The 13,481-nt window shown below is 42.1% G+C and overlaps 1 protein-coding gene across 3 annotated transcripts in view; it reads right to left on the reverse strand.

Annotated features, from left to right (window-relative positions):
- Positions 1-13,481, reverse strand: part of epb41l2 (erythrocyte membrane protein band 4.1 like 2) — a 103,069-nt gene that overhangs the window by 80,934 nt on the left and 8,654 nt on the right. The window contains exon 1 of one of the 3 annotated variants that reach the window (XM_064990895.1): positions 12,906-13,012. The exons of the other annotated variants lie outside the window; for them this stretch is intronic. The gene's annotated coding sequence lies outside the window, so the exon portion shown is untranslated. Of the gene's footprint in view, positions 1-12,905; positions 13,013-13,481 lie in introns of those variants that run through there. 3 annotated transcript variants of the gene reach the window in all.

Here is a 13,481-nt window from a genome sequence, read left to right on the forward strand (position 1 = left end):
CGAGAGTTGCACCCCTTCTGAAAAAACCTACACTCGATCCCTCCGATGTCAACAACTACAGACCAGTATCCCTTCTTTCTTTTCTCTCCAAAACTCTTGAACGTGCCGTCCTTGGCCAGCTCTCCCGCTATCTCTCTCAGAATGACCTTCTTGATCCAAATCAGTCAGGTTTCAAGACTAGTCATTCAACTGAGACTGCTCTTCTCTGTATCACGGAGGCGCTCCGCACTGCTAAAGCTAACTCTCTCTCCTCTGCTCTCATCCTTCTAGACCTATCGGCTGCCTTCGATACTGTGAACCATCAGATCCTCCTCTCCACCCTCTCCGAGTTGGGCATCTCCGGCGCGGCCCACGCTTGGATTGCGTCCTACCTGACAGGTCGCTCCTACCAGGTGGCGTGGCGAGAATCTGTCTCCTCGCCACGCGCTCTCACCACTGGTGTCCCCCAGGGCTCTGTTCTAGGCCCTCTCCTATTCTCGCTATACACCAAGTCACTTGGCTCTGTCATAACCTCACATGGTCTCTCCTATCATTGCTATGCAGACGACACACAATTAATCTTCTCCTTTCCCCTTCTGATGACCAGGTGGCGAATCGCATCTCTGCATGTCTGGCAGACATATCAGTGTGGATGACGGATCACCACCTCAAGCTGAACCTCGGCAAGACGGAGCTGCTCTTCCTCCCGGGGAAGGACTGCCCGTTCCATGATCTCGCCATCACGGTTGACAACTCCATTGTGTCCTCCTCCCAGAGCGCTAAGAACCTTGGCGTGATCCTGGACAACACCCTGTCGTTCTCAACCAACATCATGGCGGTGGCCCGTTCCTGTAGGTTCATGCTCTACAACATCCGCAGAGTACGACCCTGCCTCACACAGGAAGCGGCGCAGGTCCTAATCCAGGCACTTGTCATCTCCCGTCTGGATTACTGCAACTCGCTGTTGGCTGGGCTCCCTGCCTGTGCCATTAAACCCCTACAACTCATCCAGAACGCCGCAGCCCGTCTGGTGTTCAACCTTCCCAAGTTCTCTCACGTCACCCCGCTCCTCCGCTCTCTCCACTGGCTCCCAGTTGAAGCTCGCATCCGCTACAAGACCATGGTGCTTGCCTACGGAGCTGTGAGGGGAACGGCACCGCAGTACCTCCAGGCTCTGATCAGGCCCTACACCCAAGCAAGGGCACTGCGTTCATCCACCTCTGGCCTGCTCGCCTCCCTACCATTGAGGAAGTACAGTTCCCGCTCAGCCCAGTCAAAACTGTTCGCTGCTCTGGCCCCCCAATGGTGGAACAAACTCCCTCACGACGCCAGGACAGCGGAGTCAATCACCACCTTCCGGAGACACCTGAAACCCCACCTCTTCAAGGAATACCTAGGATAGGATAAGTAATCCTTCTCACCACCCCCCTTAATGATTTAGATGCACTATTGTAAAGTGGCTGTTCCACTGGATGTCAGAAGGTGAATTCACCAATTTGTAAGTCGCTCTGGATAAGAGCGTCTGCTAAATGACTTAAATGTAAATGTAAAATGTGATTTAACACTTAGTAGAACTCAGTATTGAAGCACTTGCCTTGATAAAACAAATTGTGCAATGTTGTGTTGCGACATTACAAATGTATTGTTATGTTATCAAATTTCATTCATTCACATTACATACTTTGATTATAAAATTTGTGTTAATTGTAAAACACCGAATTCATAATTTGAACGGGGGAAAAAAACAGAATTTCATAGGGCATCACTCCTGTTGGGCATCACTCCTTTCAGAACCTCCTTGTATGCCTTCAGGCAGTAGGATGCCTTATCTGTGACCACTGCCCAGGCATCATTCAGGATCGTTGCTGTGGAGGGAGGCTAGTATAGTTTGGGGAAATGTTGAGTAGTTGCTGTCCATGAAAATGACATCCAAAAATAAAAAAACGATACATTTAATGGTGGTAACATGTTTCATGAGCTTAAATCAAAGATCACAGAAATGTTCCATACGCACAAAAAGCTTATCGCTAATTTTTAAACAAATTTGTTTACATCCTTGTTACTGAGCATGTTCTTTGCCAAGATAATCCACCCTCCTGAAATGTGTGGCATATCAAGAATCTGATTAAACAGTATGATCTAGATCAACGTACAAGACAGCATGTTCCAGTTCCCGCCAATATCCAGCAACTTGGCACAGCCATCGAGGAGGAGTGGGACAACATTCCGCAGGCCACAATCAACAGCCTGATCAACTCTATGTGAAGGAGATGCGTCGCGCTGCATTAGACCAAATGATAGATACTGACGGTTTTCTGATCCATGCCCATTTGTTTGTTTTTTAAATGGTTTCTGTGACCAGACGCATATGTGGAATCCATAGATTAGGGCCGAATGAATATTTCAACTGATTTCCTTATATAAACTAACTCAGTAAAGTCTTTGAAATTGTTGCATGTTGAATTTATATATTTTTGCACATTGTAACTTCTCAAAGTACTCCTATACTGCGGTCACTTGCGGTTCTCTGTAATTATTCCAAGTGTTAACGACGGTGATGTAGAGGTGGAGAATCAACTCAATATTTACTCCTGCTGTCAACTCCCATTTCTGAGTGTCAAGAGTTGATTCCGCTAGGATTCGATTCCTAAGATTCAGTATTTTGTAATGGAGACATTAGTTGCCATAATTCGGAGAACAAACTCTTTCATAGCAAGCTACCGAAGGACAGAGAGAGAGGGGAGGGACACAGTTTAGGCAGGTCAGCCACCAAGCAAACTGAGTAAGAATCTGTAGGCAATCAAAAGCTACATCTTTGTACTCCCATTCTTCTCTGCAGATCCTCTCAAGCTCTGTCAGGTTGGATGGGGAATGTCCCTGTACAGCTATTTTCAGGTTTCTCCAGAGATGTTCTATCGGGTTCAAGTCTGGGCCGCTCATTCAGAGACTTGTCCCGAAGCCACTCCTGTGTTGTCTTAGCTGTATACTTAGGGTCGTTGTCCTGTTTGGAAGGGGAACTGTCGCCCCAGTCTGAGGTCCTGATCGCTCTGGGTTTTCATCAAGGGTCTTTCTGTACTTTGCTCCGGCAGCTTTCCCTCGATCCTGACTAGTCTCCTAAGTCCCTGCCTCTGAAAACATCCCACAACATGCTGCTGCCACCACGATGCTTCACCATAGGGATGGTGCCAGGTTTCCTCCAGACGTGACGCTTGGCATTTAGGCCAAAGAGTTCAATCTTGGTTTCATCAGACCAGAGAATCTTGTTTCTTATGGTCAGAGTCTTTAGGTGCCTGTTGGCAAACTCCACGTGGGCTGTCATTACCTTTAACTGAGGAGTGGCTTCTGTCTGACCACTCTACCATAAAGGCCTGATTGGTGGAGTGCTACTGAGACAGTTGTCCTTCTGGAAGATTCTCCCATCTCCACAGAGGAACTCTGGAGCTCTGTCAGAGTGACCATAAAGTTCTTGGTCATCTCTCTGACCAGGGACCATCTCCACCGACAGCCCAGTTTGGCCGGGCGGCCAGCTGTAGGAAGAGTCTTGGTGGTTCCAAACTTCCTCCATATTAGAATGATGGAGGCCTTCAATGCTGCAGACATTTCTTGAGTACCTATCCCCTGATCTGTGCCTCAACACAATCCTGTCTTGGAGCACTACGGACAACTCCTTCGACCTCATGGCTTGGTTTTTGCTCTAACACACACTGTCAACTGTGGGCCCTTACATAGACAGTGTGTGCTTTTCCAAATCATGTCAAATCAATTGAATTTACCACAGGTGGACTCCAATCAAGTTGTAGAAACATCTCAAGGATGATCAATGGAAACAGGAATCACCAAAGCTCAATTTTGAGTCTCATAGCAAAGGGTCTGAATACTTGTGTAATAAGGTATTTCATTAGTATTTTTTTGTTGACAAACATTTAACCTGTTTTTGCATTGTCATTATGGGGTAGTGTGCGTAGATTAATGAGCGGAAAAGGGTATTTAATTAATTTTAGAAGACTAAATTAATAAAATGTGGAAAAGGGTCAAAGGGTCTGAATATTTTCCAAATGCACTGTATATAGAGACCTGGTGGCTTACTACTTTAGCAAGTAATTTCTGATCACGGTTTACTTTTGTTTTGCTCTACCAATGAATGAAGCTTGTTGCAAACAATTTTGGTTGGGAGAACTGTGTAGAGCTTTGAAGTCAACTGAATCAAAAGCCTTGTGTTGGATTGTAAAGGTAATCTTTGAAAAATGCTTGATATGAAACTGTCTGAGAAGCAACAGAGTTTTTGTTCCAGAGGCGTGTAACTTTTATTTGTTGAGCCATTCCATAGAAGCCTAAACCATTGTGACAATCCCTGTGGAAAAACAGTGGCCATGGCAGGATGTCAGGAACACAGGACTCTAAAAGCGGGATGTTCCCATAACCCTTCCGAATGGTTAAGCAATCACTCTCACAGTGCACACCCAGAATTTGGAGACTGAGCGTCATGGAGAGGGGTCTGTTGCAATAATGTTCAAACAGGAATAAATCCCCACCTCACCTTTGTCCAATCACAATCTGAGGTACTTACCTGTAGCGACAGAATAAGGTTGACATTTCAGAGCTCTGGCATTTCTTCCTCTTTTGCAACAATTAAGAATTGGCATATCAGCTGTTCTAACAGCTGTCAGTGGTGCCAATTTACAGCAGTTTATATATATATGAGAAAGTCAAGTTGAAACCTTTTCAACAGGGTTCTTTTGAGTACACAGAGCCAAGCTGAATGCTACATTTAGCTTAGATTGAGTCTAACCACCATGGAAACTAGATAAGAGGAAACAAGTGTTTAGGCATCCTTAGGTACTGAGCCAAGGAAAGGGGACATGTGTCACCTGACCTCATACTATCTTGTTGTTACTCTAAAGAGATAACATAAGCGGTTGCCTGAAGTAGGCTAATGAGTACCCTATGCTGCAGCTTTTCCCACTCGCCCTCCCATACACCAGAGATGTTTCTCAACCAGATCTTTCGCCTTCAGTCTCCTAAACCACTGAAGCTAATGGAACATGAACCATGGATTAACCCTAAACCAAAGTCTAGGCAAAATCCGTTACAACGTGATTCCAGTTCAACTTTCCATGAACCACAAACGTAGTGCTGCATGTGCTCAGAGACGTGTCCAAGAAAGGAATCTCAAGGCTGCATAAGAATAGGCCAGGGGGTATATAATAGCACTGCAGTGCTCAACAAGCACAGCACCAGATAGCCTGCTTGAGAAGTCCTACCCCTACATTTTATCAGGCATGGCCCAAAAGTATCAGAAACAAACCCCAGGATAGGTTGTACTGTAATTTCCCATCAAAAGGTTTAACATCAATAAGAGTACCATAGCTCTTGAACTTCTAGTAAAATATATTACCCTTCTACCAATAGGCTAATGCAAAACATTTTGGACAGTCGTTTACCAAGCTGCAAAAACTCAAGTAACGAGCAAATCTACTGAACTCTGTGACAGGGCACCATCATGCAGCTTCACACAATAACTCACTGTTCCATGTACTGTCATGCTAGCCACTGTCTAATTAGGAGATAATCAACCCCCCAAATGTCTCATTAGGACATCTGACAAGCCATAATGAGGCACTGTATTCACTTTCATCCTCTCAACAAGTGAACTTGCAAGTGATTTGCAGGCAGAACTATTGATGAGTAATGAAGCATTACTTAGTAATGAATGGTTGATGATAAATACCTCAGATGTACAGTACCAGTCAAAAGTTTGGACACCTACTCATTCAATGGGTTTCTTTACTTTTACTATAATGTAGAATAATAGTGAAGACATCAAAACTATGAAATAACATATGGAGTCATGTAGTAACCCAAAATGTTTTAAAACAAGTCAACATATGTTATATTTGAGATTCTTTAAAATAGCAACCATTTGCCTGATGACAGTGTTACACACTCTTGACATTCCCCCAACCAGCTTCATGAGGAATGCTTTTCCAACAGTCTTGAAGGAGTTCCCACATATGCTGAGCACTGGTTGGCTGCTTTTCCTTCACTCTGTGGTCCAACTCATCCCAAACCATCTCAATTGGGTTGCGGTCGGGTGATTGAGAGGCCAGGTCATATGATGCAACACTCCATCACTCACCTTCTTGGTCAAATAGCCCTTACACAGCCTGGAGGTGTGTTGGGTCTAGAGGTTGCCTGATTATGATTTTTCACCGCCGATACCGATTATTGGAGGACCAAAAAGGCCGATACCAATTAAAATCGGTCAATTTTTTGCTGTTGTTGTTTTGTTTGTAATAATGACAATTACAACAATACTGAATGAACACTTATTTGAACTTAATATAATACATCAATAAAATCAATTTAGCCTCAAGTAAATAATGAAACATGTTCAATTTGGTTTAAATAATGCAAAAACAAAGTAAAAGTGCAATATGTGCTATGTAAGAAAGCTAACGTTTCAGTTCTTTGCTCAGAACATGAGAACATATGAAAGCTGGTGGTTCCATTTAACATGAGTCTTAAATATTCCCAGGTAAGAAGTTTTAAGTTGTAGTTATTATAGGACTATTTCCCTCTATACCATTTGTATTTCATTAACCTTTGACTAGTAGATGTTCTTATAGGCACTTTAGTATTGCCAGTGTAACAGCATATCTTCCGTCCCTCCCCTCGATCCTCCCTGGGCTCGAACCAGCAACACAACGACAACAGCCACCATCGAAGCAGCGTTACCCATGCAGAGCAAGGGGAACTACTACTAGAAGGCTCAGAGCGAGTGACGTTTGAAACGCTATTAGTGCACGCTAACTAGCTAGCCATTTCACTTTGGTTAAACCAGCATATCTCGGGAGTTGATAGGCTTGAAGTCATAAACAGTGAAATGCTTGACGCACAACGAAGAACTGCTGGCAAAACGCACGAAAGTGCTGTTTGAATTAATGTTTACGTGCCTGCTTCTGCCTACCACCTCAGTCAGATACTTGTATGCTCAGTCAGATTATATGCAACGCAGGACACGCGAGATAATATCTAGTAATATCATCAACCATGTGTAGTTAACTAGTGATTATGATTGATTGTTTTTTTATAAGATAAGTTTAATGCTAGCTAGCAACTTGCCTTGGCTTACTGCATTAGCGTAACAGGTAGTCTCCTTGTGGAGTGCAACGAGAGAGGGGCAGGTCATTATTGCGTTGGACTGGTTAACTGTAAGGTTGCAAGATTGGATCCCCCGAGCTGACAAGGTGAAAATCTGTCGTTCTGCCCCTGAACAAGGAGGTTAACCCACCGTTCCTAGGCCATCATTGAAAATAAGAATGTGTTCTTAACTGACTTGCCTAGTTAAATAAAGGTATATAAAAATGTAATAGATAAAAAAAGTGGCAAATCGGCACCCAAAAATACCGATTTCCGATTGTTATGAAAACTTGAAATCGGCCCTAATTAAAATCGGCCATTCCGATTAATCGGTCGACCTCTAGTTGGGTCATGGCCCTGTTGAAAAACAAATAATAGCGGGACTAAGTGCAAACCAGATGGGAATGCTGTGGTAGCCGTGCTGGTTAAGTGTGCCTTGAATTCTAAATAAATCAGACAGTGTCACCAGCAAAGAACCCCCACATCATCACACCTCCATGCTTCACAGTGGCAACCACACATGCAGAGATCATCTGTTCACCCACTCTGCGTCTCACAAAGACACCACAGTTGGAACCAAAAATCTACAATTTGGACTCATCAGACCAAAGGACAGATTTCCACCGGTCTAATGTCTGTCCATTGCTCGTGTTTCTTGGCCCAAGCAAGTCTCTTCTTATTGGTGTCCTTTAGTAGTGGTTTCTTTGCAGCAATTTGACTATTAAAACCTCTTTGGGCTATGGGGCAGTATTTTCATGTCCGGATGAAAAGAGTTCCCAAAGTAAACTGCCTGTTACTCAGGCCCAGAAGCTAGGATATGCATATAATTGGATTCTTAAACTGTTAAAATAATGTCTGTGAGTATAACAAAACTGAAATGACAGGCGAAACCCCAAGGACACGACCCCCCCCCCCCCGTCACTTTTATTATAAGGCGAAATCCTCCCCGATTGCAGTTCTTAGGGCTTCCACTAGACGTCAGTCTTTGGAGAGAGTTTAACTTCTTCGATATAGGGGGCACTCCTAATTTTTGGATAAAAAAAACGTCCCCGTTTTAAACAAGATATTTTGTCACGAAAAGATGCTCGACTATGCATATAATTGACAGCTTTGGAAAGAAAACACTGACGTTTCCAAAACTGCAAAGATATTGTCTGTGAGTGCCACAGAACTAATGCTACAGGCGAAACCAAGATGAAATTTCATACAGGAAGTGCCCCAGATTTTGAATGCGCTGTGTTCCAATGTCTCCTTATATGGCTGTGAATGTGCCAGGAATGAGCCCACACTTTCTGTCGTTTCCCCAAGGTGTCTACAGCATTGTGACGTATTTGTAGCCATATCATTGGAAGGTTGACCATAAGAGACTACATTTACCAGGTGTCCGCTTGGTGTCCTCCGAATCTCCAGCTGCGTGCATTTTTCCATTTGGTTCAGAGGAGAAAGGCAACTGCCACGAATGATTTATCATCAAATAGATATGTGAAAAACACCTTGAGGATTGATTCTAAACAACGTTTGCCATGTTTCTGTCGATATTATGGAGTAAATTTGGAAAAAAAAATGTCGTTATAATGACTGAATTTTCTGGGGTTTTCTTAGCCAAACGTGATGAACAAAACGGAGTGATTTCTCCTACACAAATAATCTTTTTGGAAAAACTGAACATTTGCTATCTAACTGAGAGACTCCTCATTGAAAACATCCAAAGTTCTTCAAAGGTAAATTATTTTATTTGAATGCTTTTCTTGTTTTTGTGAAAATGTTGCCTGCTGAATGCTAGGCTTAATGCTATGCTAGCTATCAATACTCTTACACAAATGCTTGTGTAGCTATGGTTGAAAAGCATATTTTGAAAATCTGAGATGACAGTGTTGTTAACAAAAGGCTAAGCTTGTGAGCCAATATATTTATTTCATTTAATTTGCGATTTTCATGAATAGTTAACGTTGCATTATGCTAATGAGCTTGAGGCTATGATTACACTCCCGGATACGGGATTGCTCGACGCTAGAGGTTAAGGCTGGTTTTTGCAAAAATGAAGTAGAAATTGTAGTTTTTCTAAGTGGCTCCCATTTTGGCTGTAGTGTTTCCATGCACATGGACATTCTTTTTGTTTATCTCCGGTAAAGACAATAATGGTTCTCCGTCTTAAATGTTATAGTTTATTTACGTATTAGGGTACTTAAGGTTTGATTATAAACATTGTTTGACTTGTTTGGATAATTTTATTAGTAACGTTTGGGATTCATTTTTTATGCATTTTGATGGACGGAAACCGGTGGATTATTGACTGAAGCGTGCCAGCTAAACTGAGTTTTTATGGATATAAAATGACTTCATCGAACAAAAGGACCATTTGTAATGTAACTGGGACCTTTTGGAGTGCCAACATAAGATCTTTAAAAGGTAAGGCATATTGCTATTTCTGACTTTTGTGTCGCAACTGCCTGGTTGAGAAATTATACCTCATGCATTTGTATGCGGGGCACTGTCCTCAGATAATCGCATGGTAAGCTTTCGCCGTAAAGCCTTTTTGAAATCTGACACAGCGTCTGGATTAACAAGAAGTTAAGCTTTATTTTGATGTATTACACTTATATTTATGAAAGTTAAATATTTACAATACTGTAGTTTGAATCTCGCCCTCTGAAATTTTACCGGATGTTGTCGAGCGGCACGCCTAGCCTTAACAGGTCTCCTCTGAACAGTTAACATTGAGATGTGTCTGTTACTTGAACTCTGAAGCATTTATTTAGTCTGTAATCTGAGGTGCAGTTATTCTAATGAATTTGTCCTCTGCAGCAGAGGTAACTCTGGGTCTTCCTTTCCTGTGGCGGTCCTTCCTTTCATCATAGCGCTTGATGGATTTTGCGACTGCACTTGAAGAAACTTTCAAAGTTCTTGAAATGTTCCGGAAGGACTGACCTTCACGTCTTAAAGTAATGGACTGTCGTTTCTCTTTGCTTATTTGAGCTGTTCTTGCCATTTTATGGACTTGGTATTTTACCAAATCTATCCATCTTCTGTATACCACTCCTCCCTTGTCACAACACAACTGATTGGCTCAAATGCATTAAGGAAAGAAATTCCACAAATGAACTTTTAACAAGGTACACCTGTTAATTGAAATGCTTTCCAGGTGACTACCTCATGAAGTTGGTTGAGAGAATATTTTTGATATTTCCATGTGTTACTTCATAGTATTGATGTCTCCACTACTATTCTCTAATGTAGAAAATAATAAAAATAAAGAAAAACCCTGGAATGAGTATGTGTGTCCAAACTTTTGACTAGTACTGTATATCATTACGATGCTGGGCCAATTGTGCACCGGTCTATAGGACTCTCAATCAGGTGCAATGCAGCCTGGATTCGAACCTGGGACTGCAGTGATTGAGAGTCCTCTTGCACTGAAATGCAGTGCTTTAGACCGCTGGGCCACTCGGGAGCCATCAGAAAGATAGCTAGGACCCTGAAAATAGAGGCAGGGGGAGAACCTATTCAAGTCAGTAAATATTTATATTTTTATGATTAAAAAAATATATATTATTGGCTAGGTAGCATGCTACAGAAGTTTGTGTGCAAGCTAACTCAAATGAGCTAAAAACGTAATGTTAGGCAGCTAGCTAACTTAATATACGGTATAGCCAGTGAATTAAATATCACCAGCTAGCCAACTTCACATTAGCTAGACTAAGTTAGCTAGTGGTTTACAGCCACAACAGAACAGCTGTTGTTTACAAATACACCAGAAGTTATTTGGGGTTCCAGGGTTCACTTCCGCTCCTGCTGAAAAAGCTGTTAAATGTCTATAGTTACGGTTTGGGTGAGGTTTTAATTACATTTGGCTTTCTTCCAATGCAGCCTGTCCTGCCATTTGGGTGTCTACAAGTGAGGCGTGTCCTTGAGCTCAAGGCAAGCCATCTGTCATTAGTCTACATGGATTTGGTTGGAAGTATCACACAGATGCTACACAGAGAGAGAAATACTGAGCTTTGCAGACTGGTCTCAGACTAGATGTAACATAGGAAATGCCAAGCAACCCAAAGTTTGCGTGTTCGAATCGCATCACGGACAATTTTAGCAACTACTCACTACTTTTTAGCTACTTAGTATGTTAGCTGACCCATCCCCACATGTCAAACTCATTCAGCAGAGGGCCGAGAGTCTGCGGTTCTTTCGCTCCTCCCTTGTACTTGATTGATGAATTAAGGTACCTGATTACTAAGGAACTCCCCTCACCTGGTTGTCTAGATCTTAATTGAAATGAAAAAAACAAAAACAAGCTGACACTAAGCCCTCCATGGAAATTAGTTTGACACCCTGCCCTAACATACGTCAAAACCTTAACCATAGTTTCCAAAACTCCGTCCTCGGCACTCCAATGGGTGCATGCTTTGGTTTTTGCCCTAACACTACACAGCTGATTCAAATAATCGTCAAACATTGATCATTTGAATCAGATGTGTATTTTTACGGGGGGGGGGTGACGGTGTTTGGTGAACGCTGTCCTGGAGCAAGCTGACGTTAGCCACAACCAATTGTAATTCGTAATATATTACGTAATATACGCTTAGCAAATTCGTAATATATCATGCAAAATGTATGACGGACATCCACACATAAATACATACCATGTGAAACGTAACATACGTATTCTTACTAAATGGAGTGTCTCGGATTTACGTAAAGAATATGAAATGCTCAGACCACGTTCCAGATTTATGATCTGACGTTACAAAACCATCACATTCATTCATTGTAATGACGTGCTTGATTTAAGTGGCCATGCATCCTACACCCACAACTTTAGCAAGATTATGCCAGATAAATCAATTTAAAAGCAATGTGTCGCGAGGTAAAATGAGCGTGTATCAGCTAGCTAGCGGTCTGTTTTGCGCGTGAAATCAAAACATACACTGGTGGTAACTGCACGTGTAATGTCTGCAGGCGTGATTCCATTTGAAAGCATTATCAAAAGGATTTGAGTTACAGCAAAGAAAGCCAACCGATACGTTAACCTACGTTTATTCATTACGGTAAGCTTACGTCAATCTCAACTTTTTACGAATGCAGGTAACGTTACTAGCAACAATTCTCAATCGCGTAGCTAGCCATCTCATAAATCTTAGACGTAACAGTGCAGTATTATTGCAGTAGTGAAGTATACCCGTGCAGTAGTGTCTGCGAGCTATAGTATTATTTACCCAAGTAAACAGTAGTTGGGTACATCCTGAAATGCATAATGATGTCGATAACTATCGTTGGCTAGAAGCTCCTGCAAGTGTGTCTAGCTAACTCAAAGGAGTTCCTCTGAGGTATAAGAAGAAGCCTATGAACCTCTGAGGTATAAGAAGAGGTTTCAACAGAAGGTAACCATGTAGACCATGGTTATATAAAATGATTGAGGATTAACTAGCTACAACTTGCTTATATAAGGCATTCATGGTTCACAAAGAGTCAGAGTTTTCGGGCAAGCCAGCTGTCATGTAGTAAAAGGTTGGATCCCACTTGAGAACCAGTCATAGGTAGCGATAAGTGTTGAACACAAACATGCCATGCCCATTACCTCTTAAACAACGTGGTCAAGGAACAGATGGAGATGCTCCAAAACTGACCAAGGAAATTGAATTTAGCTACCTGGCTTGCTAGCCTACTACGTGAAAAACGTTTTTTTTTTTTTTTTTTTTTTTTTACAAATGTTAACGTTTTACAAGTACTTATGTTTACCTCTCTTTTATCACTGACTACCAATTAGGTTGCACCATGGCTAATGAACTTACCTGATGCAGTTCAGACGAGATAAGAAACACTTTCAGAACGTGGCCTCATAAAAATATGCTCTGGGCAACCTCCTAAATTCAAAAATTGAAATTCCCAGACCAAAAATTAAAATCTGTCTGGGAGAAAAGGCAACTCAGTCGATCACACTAGCCCCGCCCCGTAAAAAAAATTGCCTCATATCATTGGCTTAGTCATTTTACAAGTATCCTATAATGCATTGTGATTGGTTCCGCTACCAGTCTGTAAATGTAGTCGTTTTTCTATTGGCGGTCTACAATTTGTACGTGTATTAAGAGTTTGGCGTGGAAGTGGCTCCCACTACTGAAAATGTATTGTAATTACAATGTTTTTACATTTACTGATTGCAAGAAAGATTATGAACACCCGCTCTTTCCATTACATAGTCATAGACTGACCATGTGAATCCAGGTAAAAGCTATGATCCCACCTGTTAAATTCACTTCAAACAGTGTAGATGCGGGGGGGAGGAGACGGGTTAAAGAAGGATTTTTAAGCCTTGAGACATGGTTTGTGTATGTGTACCATTCAGAGGGTGAATGGGCAAAACAAAATAT

Source organism: Oncorhynchus masou, chromosome 16, assembly GCF_036934945.1.
Source record: "Oncorhynchus masou masou isolate Uvic2021 chromosome 16, UVic_Omas_1.1, whole genome shotgun sequence".
NCBI lineage: Eukaryota > Metazoa > Chordata > Actinopteri > Salmoniformes > Salmonidae > Oncorhynchus > Oncorhynchus masou.